The 12330-nt window shown below is 39.2% G+C and overlaps 1 pseudogene; it reads left to right on the top strand.

Annotated features, from left to right (window-relative positions):
- The first annotated feature begins 2471 nt into the window (after positions 1 to 2471).
- Positions 2472 to 3917, top strand: LOC134367463 (metal cation symporter ZIP8-like; annotated as a pseudogene).
- The last annotated feature ends 8413 nt before the right edge of the window (positions 3918 to 12330 follow it).

Here is a 12330-nt window from a genome sequence, read left to right as displayed (position 1 = left end):
TGAACATTCTTGCCGGATTTATTAGCTGGGATGCCTTTGTAAAGAGTTTTCCCTCATTAGCTGTGGCCATTTGCTTCATCCAAAACTCAGGGATGGCCGGTTAGCTCACTGGTTAGAGCGTGGTGCTGGTAACACCAAAGTCAGGGCTTTGGATTAATGTACCAGCCAGCCACCAAGAATAAATTTTTGCTGAATAGGGGATGAAAAGATGGAGTGAAACTTAACTGCACTATTTAAAAAATAAATTAAACAAATAAAATTTAGTGCCGACAAAAAGTCAGGATAAATACTTTATTTTTTCCCTCTAATTGTTGCTTTCTCAAGTAGACAGGGAGAATGTCCTAGTTACCTTTGGTGTTGCCCAATGTATTTGTTTTTTGTTTTTTTCTATTTTAGTTTTTTCTTTCTCTTTTTGGTGTATCAATAACTCTTGAGTCTGAACTCATGAGATTGTTTCTGTGTTTTTATCATGGACATTTTCAAATACATTCAAAAGTAGTCTTTATTTTCTCAGATTCATTACTTATTAATATATGATTAGTCATGTTTTATCCCTACCCTTACTACCTGCTCTGACCACAGAATTGGATTATTTTGTAGTAAATCACTGGCAATATATTACTTTATCCATAAATTCTCCATTATATATTTCTAAAAGATAAGGACCCCTTCTTTCTTTGACAAAACCACATTGCCAGTATCACATCAAAAAGGTTAACAGTAATTTCTTAATGTAGTCAAATACGCAATGTACAAATTTCCCTAATTGTTTCATAAATGTTTTTAACAGTAACTTCTGGGTTTCGATTTGTTCAAAATGTTTCACTCAGTTGCATTCGTTACTCCTTTTTATGATCAAGTTGTAGTATCTTTGGCAGTGAAGCCATGGGGACACATATGTCCATTGACTTGTCTCCATTGATATTTTCTAAGAGCAAAAAAAAAAATCTATATTCAAGACAATCATAACATTCTATTTGCCTCATGTAACTCCTCATTTTCTCAAAGAAATTTGTTCTATGAAAATGATTTTCCTAAAGAAAAAAATGGTACAGAGAAAGACATAACAGTACAATTAATAACTACATTCATCAAGTATTATGGAGAGAAATGTTGAAATTAAAACAAATTTATTTACGGTTATCTAATTACCTTGTATAGCAGAGGTTCTTAACCTTATGGAAATTCTCCCCAGAATAATGCCCATGCACACAAAATTATGCACAAGTTCATAACCCTCTTGGAACCTATTCATGGACTTCATTTTCAAAGTAAGTGACAATTCCCGAAAGTTTTTTTTTTTTTTTTTCATGTATGGGCTAGAAACACTCCAATCTCATAATCTTCAGGTTATTTTTTAAACAAATTAACTTTTCCTGGTTAAAAACATGCCTAGAATATTAATGAGCACAGATATATTGTGCTAACGACCATTTTCTTAAACAGCCATGAGTGTTGGTTCCCATATTTAAAGTTGAAGGAAAAATTGTAATTCTCATAAAATCAAAGTCATTTTCCTTTCTTTCAAAAAACATGACTAAAATGCAAGTTAATATTTGAAAGGGAAGGATGTTGCTGCAGAAGCACTATCTCAGGAGCGCAGGAAATTCTAAATGCAGTGAGATCATGTAAGCATCTCATAGACGTGACACCTGTGGTCTGCACGCTGCCAGTACGGGTCTTCTCGTTCATCTTTTTTGTTTTGCTCTTAAATAATTTTTCTAAGGCTTGGTTGAAGTACAGTTCACATACCATAAAATTCATCTTTGAATGTGTACAATTCGGTGCTTTTTAGTATATTCACAGAATAGTACAACCATCACCACTGCCTAATTGCAGGACATTTTCATCATCCCAGGAAGAACCCCCAGACCTATTAGCAGTCCCTATTAGTCTTTGACGCTTTCTATTCTGTCCCTCAACAAGATTTCCCAGGCGTATCTTGTACATGTCTGGCAGAAGACCTTGAATCCAACCTGCTGTTCCTTCACTGAGCCCTGGACATGGGGATGGGATTTAGAAACCACAAGCTGGGCCCCAGTGGTGCCTTTCCTCCTGAGTTGTCGCCATATCTCGATCTCTTTAGTGGATAAGACTAGGATATATGAATTTCTGAGATGAAAAAAATCATGATGAGTTTCAATTCGTCCTTAACTTACAGAACTGTTGTTTAGCTGCAATTATATTCTGCATTTCTTTCTCACAGATTCAAAACCCAACAATACTGACATAATTACTTATTTGCTTTATTCTGTAACATAGAAAAATTTTTAAAATATTACCAATATCATTAGTAAGCATAATAGATAAAGGTTAAGGTTTCTTTGAAGCTCTATTTGTCCCTAAAATTGATTGTACTAGGCTTCGATAGTCAAAACACTGCATTCTAAAGTTCTTTGGTGGGGTGCGCCCGCGCGCGTCCCTGTGCACGCCAGCCAGTTGTGGGCCCTCGAGGGGCAGCCCCGACCAGGATGGCCCCGGGCCAGGCGGTGGCTGGGCTGCTGCTGCTGGCGGCCGCCGGCCTCGGAGGCGCGGCGGAGGGGCCCGAGCTCGCCTTCAGCGAGGATGTGCTGGGTGTGTTCGGCGTGAATCGGAGCCTGTCCGCGGCGCAGCTCGGGCGCCTGCTGGAGCAGCTGGGAGCCGCCCCCGAGAGGGCGCCCCGGAGCTCGGCCAACTGCACTTCAACCAGTGCTTATCTGCTGAAGAGATCTTTTCCCTTCATGGCTTTTCAAATGCTACCCAAATAACCAGCTCAAACTTCTCTGTGATCTGTCCAGCAATCTTACAGCAATTGAACTTTCACCCTTGTGAGGATCAGTCCAAACCCAAAACAAAACCAAGTCTTTCAGAAGTTTGGGGATATGGATTCCTGTCAGTGACAATTATTAATCTGGCATCTATACTTGGACTGATTTTGACTCTGTTGATAAACAAATCTTATTTCCCAAAGATTTTGACCTATTTTGTGGGGCTGGCTATTGGGACTCTTTTTTCAAATGCAATTTTCCAACTTGTTCCAGAGGCATTTGGATTTGATCCCAAAGTCGACAACTATATTGAGAAGGCAGTTGCTGTGTTTGGTGGATTTTACTTATTTTTCTTTTTTGAAAGAATGCTTAAGATGTTATTAAAGACATATGGTCAGAATGATCATACCCACTTTGGAAATGGTGATTTTGGTTCTCAAGAAAATACTCATCAACCTAAAGCATTACCTGCCATCAATGGTGTGACATGCTATGCCAATCTTGCTGTCACAGAGCCTAATGGACACATCCATTTTGATAATGTCACTGTAGTATCTCTACAGGATGGAAAAGGGACTCAAGTTCATGTACCTGTTTGAAGGGGCCCAAACTGTCAGAAATAGGGACAATTGCCTGGATGATAACTGTCAGCGATGCCCTCCACAATTTCATCGATGGCCTAGCAATTGGGGCTTCCTGCACCTTGTCTCTTCTTCAGGGACTCAGTACTTCTGTAGCAATCCTGTGTGAGGAGTTTCCTCACGAGTTAGGAGATTTTGTGATCCTATTAATGCAGGGATGAACACTCAACAAGCCTTGCTATTCAACTTCCTTTCTGCGTGTTCCTGCTATGTTGGGCTAGTTTTTGGCATTTTGGTGGGCAACAGTTTTGCTCCAAATATTATATTTGCACTTGCTGGAGGCATGTTTCTCTATATTTCTCTGGCAGATATGTTTCCAGAGATGAATGATATGTTGAGAGAAAAGGTAACTGGAAGAAAAACCGATTTCACCTTCTTCATGATTCAGAACGCTGGAATGCTAACTGGGTTCACAGCCATTCTGCTCATTACCTTGTATGCAGGAGAAATTGAATTGGAGTGACAGGAAATGGAAGATGGTGCTGTTAATGAAGGCATTTAATAAATAAAAACATCTCCAAAGGGATTTTAAAGCCAATCTTATTTAGTTAAAAGATAATTTTGCTTTCAACTGTAGATCAGGAAAACTAATTATTGATTTCAGATTTGTGAAATAGGCCATTATTTGTTGTTAAAAATATTTTTGGTTTCAGTCTGAAATGCCTGGTATAGGGTGTCTTTGGTGTGAATACCCATTTTTCAATGTTTCATGCATATTAGAAAATCATCACAAAGAAAAAGATATGCATTTTATAATCATGCAGACATGTAGATCCAGACAAAATAAAAGGTTGTGTAAGCTTTTAAAACTCTGTGGTAGGATTATATGTTCAAGTGGTTTCAGAATGGTTTTCTTTCAATTTGTTCTAGCACTTTCAAGAGCAAGTACATCAAAATGTGAAAGAGAATCAAAATGTATACAACACCAATATAAATGATTCCAAAGCCTTAATGAACCCAAGAAAGAAAGATTGCTCACAACTTTTATTCTGTTTTATATTTCAATTAATAACTTATAAGATTGTTTTGAAAATTATCCTAAAATAATATGAATTAGGATATAAATAAAGTTTTGCTGATCCTTCTACTTTCAGGCTTAGAGGTTTATCTTTAAGTGTAAACACTATCAGATTTATAAAAAGCCAGACTTGCTTCTTTGTGACTTATGTTGTGGTTGCATCCCTTACAAATGGCAGAACAGTATGTATAGCAAGTGATAGCTCAGTTTCAGCATACCATGTGTTTGCTTTGTGAATGTCAGAATGTGATGGTTTAGAGAAACAAATTGAATGTAATTTTAAGCAATTTACTTTTCAAGATACATAATTACTTAGCAGAGAATATCTTAATAGATGAAAAACAATAGCTGGACTGCCATACTTGTATGTCAAGGACTGATTAACTGGAAAGTGTATGTTCTTGTGGGTGATTTAAAGTCATTCAGAAAAAACTTATTTTGTGTTTAGTCTACGTTTTTCCATATGGTATACCTTGGGGAAAAAAATTCAGCACACCGTGGTTATTTTTCTACCTTTTTTAGAAGATAGAGCCTATTTACTCATTTAGGAGACTTAGAAAATTGGTCTAAAATTGAACATCATAACCCCAATCCACACTCCCAAGTCACTTAAGGAAGGATGTTTTGACAGTGAGGAAAACTATTGGTAAAAGTCAACAATAATCTCAGGAATTACATTTTCCTACAGACCATAAAATGTTTTCACATAGCAGCAATGCATATTTAATTAATATTTAACATGTATGTTAATATATATTTCACTTTATGACTGACAATTTAAAAAAATTGTTTCACCAAATAGTAAACAACTTTGAAACCAAAAAAAAAAAAAAAAAGTTATTTGGTGTAAAATTTTTCTTTGTATGGTTATATCACCAGCTTGATAAGCAATTAAGTTTATTCCTTTCAGCTTGTTTTCTATTTTTAGGGATTTATTTTGTCTTTTTTATATAGTTTTCTTTTTGAATATGTAAAATATTTACATAATTTCAAAGTCAAATTTACAAAATCAGGTTCATTCAGAAAAAAGTCTAAATAAACGTCTGTTCCCATCCCCATTCTATTCTCTCCCACTGTAGATAACATTTTAATTTTATTTTTCAGTATTTTCTTTTGCACATATGTGCAAAATGGTATGTGTTCACATTTATTCCACCTCTTATAAAATGCTATCATAGTGTGTATATAGCTTAGCACTTTGCTTTTTTCACTGGGTAATACATTCTTAGAGATCAGTCTAAATGTAAACATCTTTCTTATTGTTTTCATGGCTGCAAAGCATTCTATTGTGTGGATGGGCTCTGATTTATTCAATCAGTTATGTATGTATAAACGTGTGTGTGTGTGTGTGTGTGTGTGTGTGTACATATTATAACTTTGTGCATATATATTTTTGTATTTTTGCCAGTATATCTTTGGGATAGATTCCTAGGACTGCTGTTTCAAAGGGTTAATACATTTGTAATTTTAAAAAACATTGCTAAATCTTCCACTATAGGGGGTGTAGTGGATTGAATTTTGTCCTTCCAAAACTCACTGAAGCTTGAATTGTATCCCCCACATTTTATGTATTAGAAACTTAGCCCCCACTGTGGCTGTTAAGAGTGTGGGAAATCCTATTACGGTAATTGAAAGGTGGAGTCTTGAAGAGGTGATTGGATTGCAGGACTGTGCAGTAGTGGATGGATTAAAAATGGTGGTCAGGGGCCTGGTTCTGAGGGCTTTAAAAGAGGAGGAGAGTCTGTCTTTCTCTCTCTGCTCTCTCTGCTTCCACCATCTTGCAATGTGAGACCGCAGAGTCATTGTTGCCACCACCAGATGCACTTTGGACTTCCTAGCCTCAGAAACTGTAAGCAATAAATTTTGTTTCTTTATAAATCACCCAGTTCCATGTATTCTGTTATAAACAACACAAATGGACTAATACAGGGGGGATCCATTTTGCACTCCCATGAGCCAGCTATGAAAATGTCTGCTTCCTCACAGCCCTGTCAAAGAATACATTGAAAAACACTGAATTTTTCTTCAATATGATTGGTGAGAAAGGCTATCTCTGGGTTATTTCAATGACCTTTTTTTTTTACTGAGGCTGAGTACTCTTTCAAATGTTTATTGGCTATTGTTTTTTTCTCAGCATTGTCTGGCAGTTGTCTGTTGCTCTGTAACAGATTCCTGCAGCACTAAGTGGCCTCAAGCAATGCACATTTATTACCTCGAAGCTTCTGTGGATCAGGAGTTTGGGCACAGCTTAGCCGGGTCCTCTGCTTCATGGAGTCTCACAAAGCTGCAATTAAAATGCCAGCTGGGCCTGTGGTCTCATCTGAAAACTCAGTGGGGAAGGATCCACTTCACTGCTCGCTTACACTGTTGTTGGTGGGATTCATTTCCTTAGTTCCTCAAACGCTACTGGCCAGAGCCTTCAATTCCTTACCATATGGGCCTATGTCCGTAGAACTTCTCAAAACATGGCAGAGCAAGTAAGTGAGACAGCCAGGGACAGCCAGCAACGGAGAGAGTGCTAAGAAGAAGGAAGTCATGATGTTTGTAAAACTGAACCACAAAAGTCACAGCCCATGGCTTTTGCCACTTCCTATTCATAGAAGCAAGTCACTAGGTCCAGCCCACACTTCGCAGGAAGGGGTCAGGGGATTGACTACGAGTTAGGTGGGGATCTCTGGGGCCATGTCACAAGCTGCCCGCCACAGTATCTAATTATGTTTCTAGCCCCTTCCTCTACTGACTTGTTGGTATTCTTGATTTTTAGAAGCTCTTTATATGTTATGGATATTTGCCCTTTGTGCTCTCAGTCCCAAATATCTTTCTTAATTTGTCATTTGGTTTTGTACTTTGCTTATGGTATTTTTGTTATGCAAATGTATTGGTAATGTTTACCTATCATTAAATTTATTAATCTTCCTTTTATTGCTTTTGGTATTTGAGTCACAGTTTAGGTGTATTTCTCCCACTGACATGTTATAAAGGCCTTTGTTCATTTTTTTCCTGGCTCTTGAATGGGTCCATTCCTACTGTATTCATTTGCAATTTATCCTGATGTAGTGTATTGGGTCAAATTTTATTTTTTCGAAATGATTCTCCTTTTGTACAATTCCACTTAATTTTAAAATCCATATTTTCTCCAATGATTTGAGATGTTATCATTTCCATATTGAATGGAAATGTTATCATTTCCAGATATTGGGCTCATTTCTGGACATCCTATTTGACTCCTTTAGTGCATTTGTATATTCATGTACCAGTCCTACCCTGCTTTAAATTTCAGGGACTGTAATAGTTCATTTTCTTTCACTTATAACAGAATACCTGAAACTGGGTAACTTATAAAGAAAAGAAATTTATTTCTTACAGTTTTGGAGGCTGGGACATCCAAGGCTGATGGGGTATATCTGGTGAGAGCCTTCTTTTTGGTGGGGCCTCTGCAGAGCCCCGAGGTGGCACCAGGCATCACATGGCAAGAGGGCAAGAGCATGTAAACATGCTCACTTAGTCTCCTTATGAAGCCTCACAGTGCCACTCCTATTATAAACCCCTTATCCATTAACCCATTACTCCATGAATAAATTAACTATTCATAAGGATAGAGCCCTCACAATCCAATCACCTCCCTAAAGCACCATCTTTTAAATATCATAGTCAGATTTCACACCCTCTTTTCACTGTTACACTGGAGATCAAGCTTCAGTCTGAGTTTTGTGGGGACATCCAAACCAGAGTAGAGATTGTATTTGTCAGGGTTCTCCAGGGAAATAGAACCAATAGGATATATAGATAGATGTGGAGTATGCATAAAGCAAATGTACCTCACAGGGCCTGGTTTTCGAAAGCCATGCAGTTTCAAATATTGACCTTGCAAAGGACAGGAATTTTTCTCCAGGCTGTCTAGTCTCTGTTGTAAGATAAAGATTTGTAACACAGCAAGGTTGCTGGCTCAAAGACAGACAGGTTACTGATTAATATTTAAAGATACTGGGAAATTGCTGTAGAAGAAAATGCTTGCTAAGATCAAGCTTTTGTTAGTGGATCGACTTAATTGCATTATAGAATGTCACCTTGATGTCTTACTGAATGTTACTAGCTTCTATTGTTAAACTTGTTTAAATGTACTTGGAAAAAACCCCACCTGTGTTCTCTTCCTGTAACTTCCTAGTCTGGAGAATAAATGTGGGAAGAGAACCCCAACTTGTGGTTAATTTCCCAAATGGAAGGAATGCCTCTATTTTGAGGGTTCTGGGAGATTAACTCCATTTTGGGGCTTCTCACTGCTCAGAAGAGATGGGCCTTGAGTAATCTCCTGCAGTAATCTCCAAGGCAATAGGGGTGACAAATTCATGGGAGGCAGAGCAACAGATAGACATAGATAGAGATAGATATATAGACATCAATACATGACAGGGGATTCATTAGGGGAATTGGCTCATGTAACTACAGAGACTGAGAAGTCCCACAACAAGCTGTCTGCAAGCTGGAGACCCTGAGTTCCCAGTAGCGTGACTCGATTCAAGTCCAAAAGCCTCAGAATCAGGGAAGGCGACGGTATAACTCTCAGTCCAAGGCCAAAGCTCTGATAACCCAGTGGGCCGTTGGTATAAGTTCTGGAGTCCAAAGGCTGAAGAGCCTAGAGTTCTGATGTCCAAGGGCAGGAGAAGGAGGATGTCCAAGCTCCAGGAGAAAGAAAGAATTCACCTTTCCTCTGCCTTCTTGTTCTATCTGGGTCTCCACCTGCTTGGACTGTGCCCACCCACATTGAGGGTAGATCTTCCCCGCTCAATTCACCAACTCACAGGCCAATCTCCTCTGGAAACATCTTGACAGACACATCCAGAAAGAACGCTTTACCAGTTCTCTAGGAATTTCTTAATCTAGTGAACACCTAAAAGCATCACAGAGACTTATTTTAAAATAGTATGTATGTTATTTGGGATCTTATTCCTTCCCCACCCTGAGGACTTACTTGTTTCTACTTATTTTCCATATGAACTTTATAATCAACTTGCCTTACTTCAGACTGGAAAAAACACAAAACTCTCAGTATTTTCATTAGGATAATGCAAAGTTTATACATTAACTTAGGGATCATTTACATATTTATAATATTGAGTCTTCCTATTCAAGAACATGGGATGTCTTTCCCTTTGTTCAAGTGTACTTTTGCAGTTGAAGGAAAGCTTAAGGTAGTTTTCTTTGCATTGGGTTGTTTCCAGTACAGGGCAATTATCCATAAAGCGACTCGATACATTTGCATTTGGGTTTATGCATGACTACAGGTTTTCATTTCTCTTGGGTAGATATCTTGGAGTAGGATTGCTGGGGAGTGTGGCAAATCTAATGTATTCTTAGACTTTCAACACATGCAGAGTGTTACTTTTTCCATTGTGCATTCATAGCTGTGGGGAGGAGGGGTTAAATACTTCCTCTCTTCTGGTGATTATCAATGGAATGGTTACAATGGTTTTGTTTTGTTTTGTTTTTTAACTTCTACTAGGAGTATAGGTCTTGTTTATACAAATTTAGGTCACTGCTCCCAGGACCCCACTCATCAGGTGTGCCTTTTGTGGGCTGTGGAGAGCTTTTTTATCCCAAACTTAATGGGTGGCCTAACTAGCTCTGAGGGTAACTTCTAAGCCCCCAATTGTCCTTATCTGATTCCATTGCAAAATCATGCTTAAGGCCAGCCCTGGCGGGACAGGTAACTTCAGCTCATTCTCTTGCCGATTAAGTCCTTCAGTGAACATCAATGTATTTCATGTGAGAAGTGCCACCAAACATTCAACCAAAAGCTATGGGGACATATCATATACCTTCTACTTGTGCGGCTTGATTGCCCACAGCTTTTCAGGTGTATAAAAGCCTCAATCAAGAATAAATAAATAGCTGAAAAAGTAAGGGATTCGTAGGTTAAACATTAGACATACTTTTATCTCAGATTTCCACACACCGAAGGGTCCTATTGAGTCCACAGAAGGGAGATCAAAAGGCAAACCTGGAATGTTCGTCTTCTCAAAGAATATTTATTTAAGTCTTGGAGAGCATTTTAAAATTGGTTCCCCCTGTGAAATGTCAGTCTATCAGCTACGAATGCATGCTCCACAAACACTGCCTAGGAACCCAGCGGGGTGGGTTTGCTCATATAACGTCAAACAAATCCTTTGCCTCTGGGCTTTGTGTTCTGATTTGTGCGCAAGGAATTCCCCCTTTCTGATGGAGATTTTGTAGAGTTTTTTAAATTCATTTTTTAATTGAAACATAATTGATTATACATATTTCTGGAGTACAGAGTTGACTATCAACTTACTCCATTATTTAAGGAAAAAGCAAAGAGAGTGTGTCCTGAGTACTACCTGGTGGTGCAACACACACCAAAGGGTGCTGGAAAGGCTGGTGGCATTTCTTTCATTCTTTCTCCCCACTAGAGAGCCTTCTACGGTATCTGGGAGCCGGAAGGGTGGTGTATGGCATTTGAGCTGGAGGCGAGAGCTGAAAGGTGCCAGTGAGAGGCGGGCCCAGCTCGGTGTTGGCGACCCCTTCCTCCCCCACAATCTGATACAATATTTGGAGATTGAATCAATATTGTTTGCATGCTTATCATTACAATTCATAATTATTCTTTGTGTCCCTTACCCAATTTATGTCTTACTCCCTCCCCCTCCCCCTTTCCCACCTCTAGCAACCCTAGGTCTGTTCTCTCCTGAAAATTCAATGTATTATTGTGGTCTTTCTTTCTTTTTCTTTCTTTTCTTCCACTTATGAGAGAGGACGTGCGGCATTTCTCTTTCTCTGCCTGGCTTATTTCACTTAACTTAATATTCTCCAAGCTCATCCATAGTGCTGCAAATGGCAGAAGTTCATCCTTTTTTATGGCTAGGAGATTTTGTAAAATTTTGATAGCATTCTTTAGTAAATGTGCGTCTCCTGGTGACTATAATTTGTACAATATCCTCAGCTCTCAAGCATTGGGAACTAGAAGGGAATCACACCCTTTTGCATTTAGTTAGAATTCTTTGCTTCCTTCCCCTTTGAAAGGAGCTGGACGGTGAGTCTGAATCCCACTCAGGCCTTCAGGGCTGGTCTTGGAGAGATTCTCATGTGTTCTCCATGTAACTACAAGAATGGCTTCTAAAATGGTTCCTAGGTAAACCTCACGTTTCCCCAACAAAATCTTTCCCTACAGTAGGTCTAATTAAGGCTAACCTTACATTAAGGAGCTTTGACAAATGATTCGTGTAATTTAAGTGAATCAAAATCACATGCTACTTGGAAAACAGAAACTTGAAGACAGGTTTATGAGGAACGGCTACTCTGAGCAGCTCTCGCTTGAACTAGCTCCCCGTCTGCCACCTGGTGGTCATAGGGGGAAGCTGACTTCTCTCAGGTTGGGGGAAGTGGTCCCTTGACCCTCTTCTGCCTTCAGTCTCAACAGAGAGCAAGACACCGTGGCTTGCTTTGCTTTGGGAGAGCAGGGTAAAAGGAAGAAAGGAAAAACGAAGTCTCAAGACCTTCTGAACTAAAGATTCTTTTCTCCATTATTTACAAGAAAAAGCAAAGAGGGTATGTCCTGTTTATTTCCTGTCGGCACAACACACACCAAAGAGTGCTGGAAGGGCTGGTGGCATTTCTTTCATTCTTTCTCGCCACTAGAGAGCCTTCTAAGGTATCTGGGAGCTGCGAGGGTGCTGTATGGCATTCGGGCTTATTGGGAAAATATAGGAAAATGGTCAGGGCCCCTCAGTTGTTCAGAATCTTGCTGAGCGTTTGATATAAATAGGCACGTGTGCTCAGTGTTCCTTGGTTATTGTCTAGTGTAATTGTGCTTGTGCACCCAGGTGTCCTGGGTGATGGACTTAAGTATAAAGGATGAGTGGCTCTGATCCAGGCCACCTCCCAGCCCCGGGATGCCCTGGGGCGGGTG

The sequence above is a fragment of the Cynocephalus volans genome, chromosome X (genome assembly GCF_027409185.1).
Source record: "Cynocephalus volans isolate mCynVol1 chromosome X, mCynVol1.pri, whole genome shotgun sequence".
In the NCBI taxonomy this organism is placed as follows: domain Eukaryota; kingdom Metazoa; phylum Chordata; class Mammalia; order Dermoptera; family Cynocephalidae; genus Cynocephalus; species Cynocephalus volans.
This window is presented reverse-complemented; position numbering and strand designations above follow the sequence as displayed.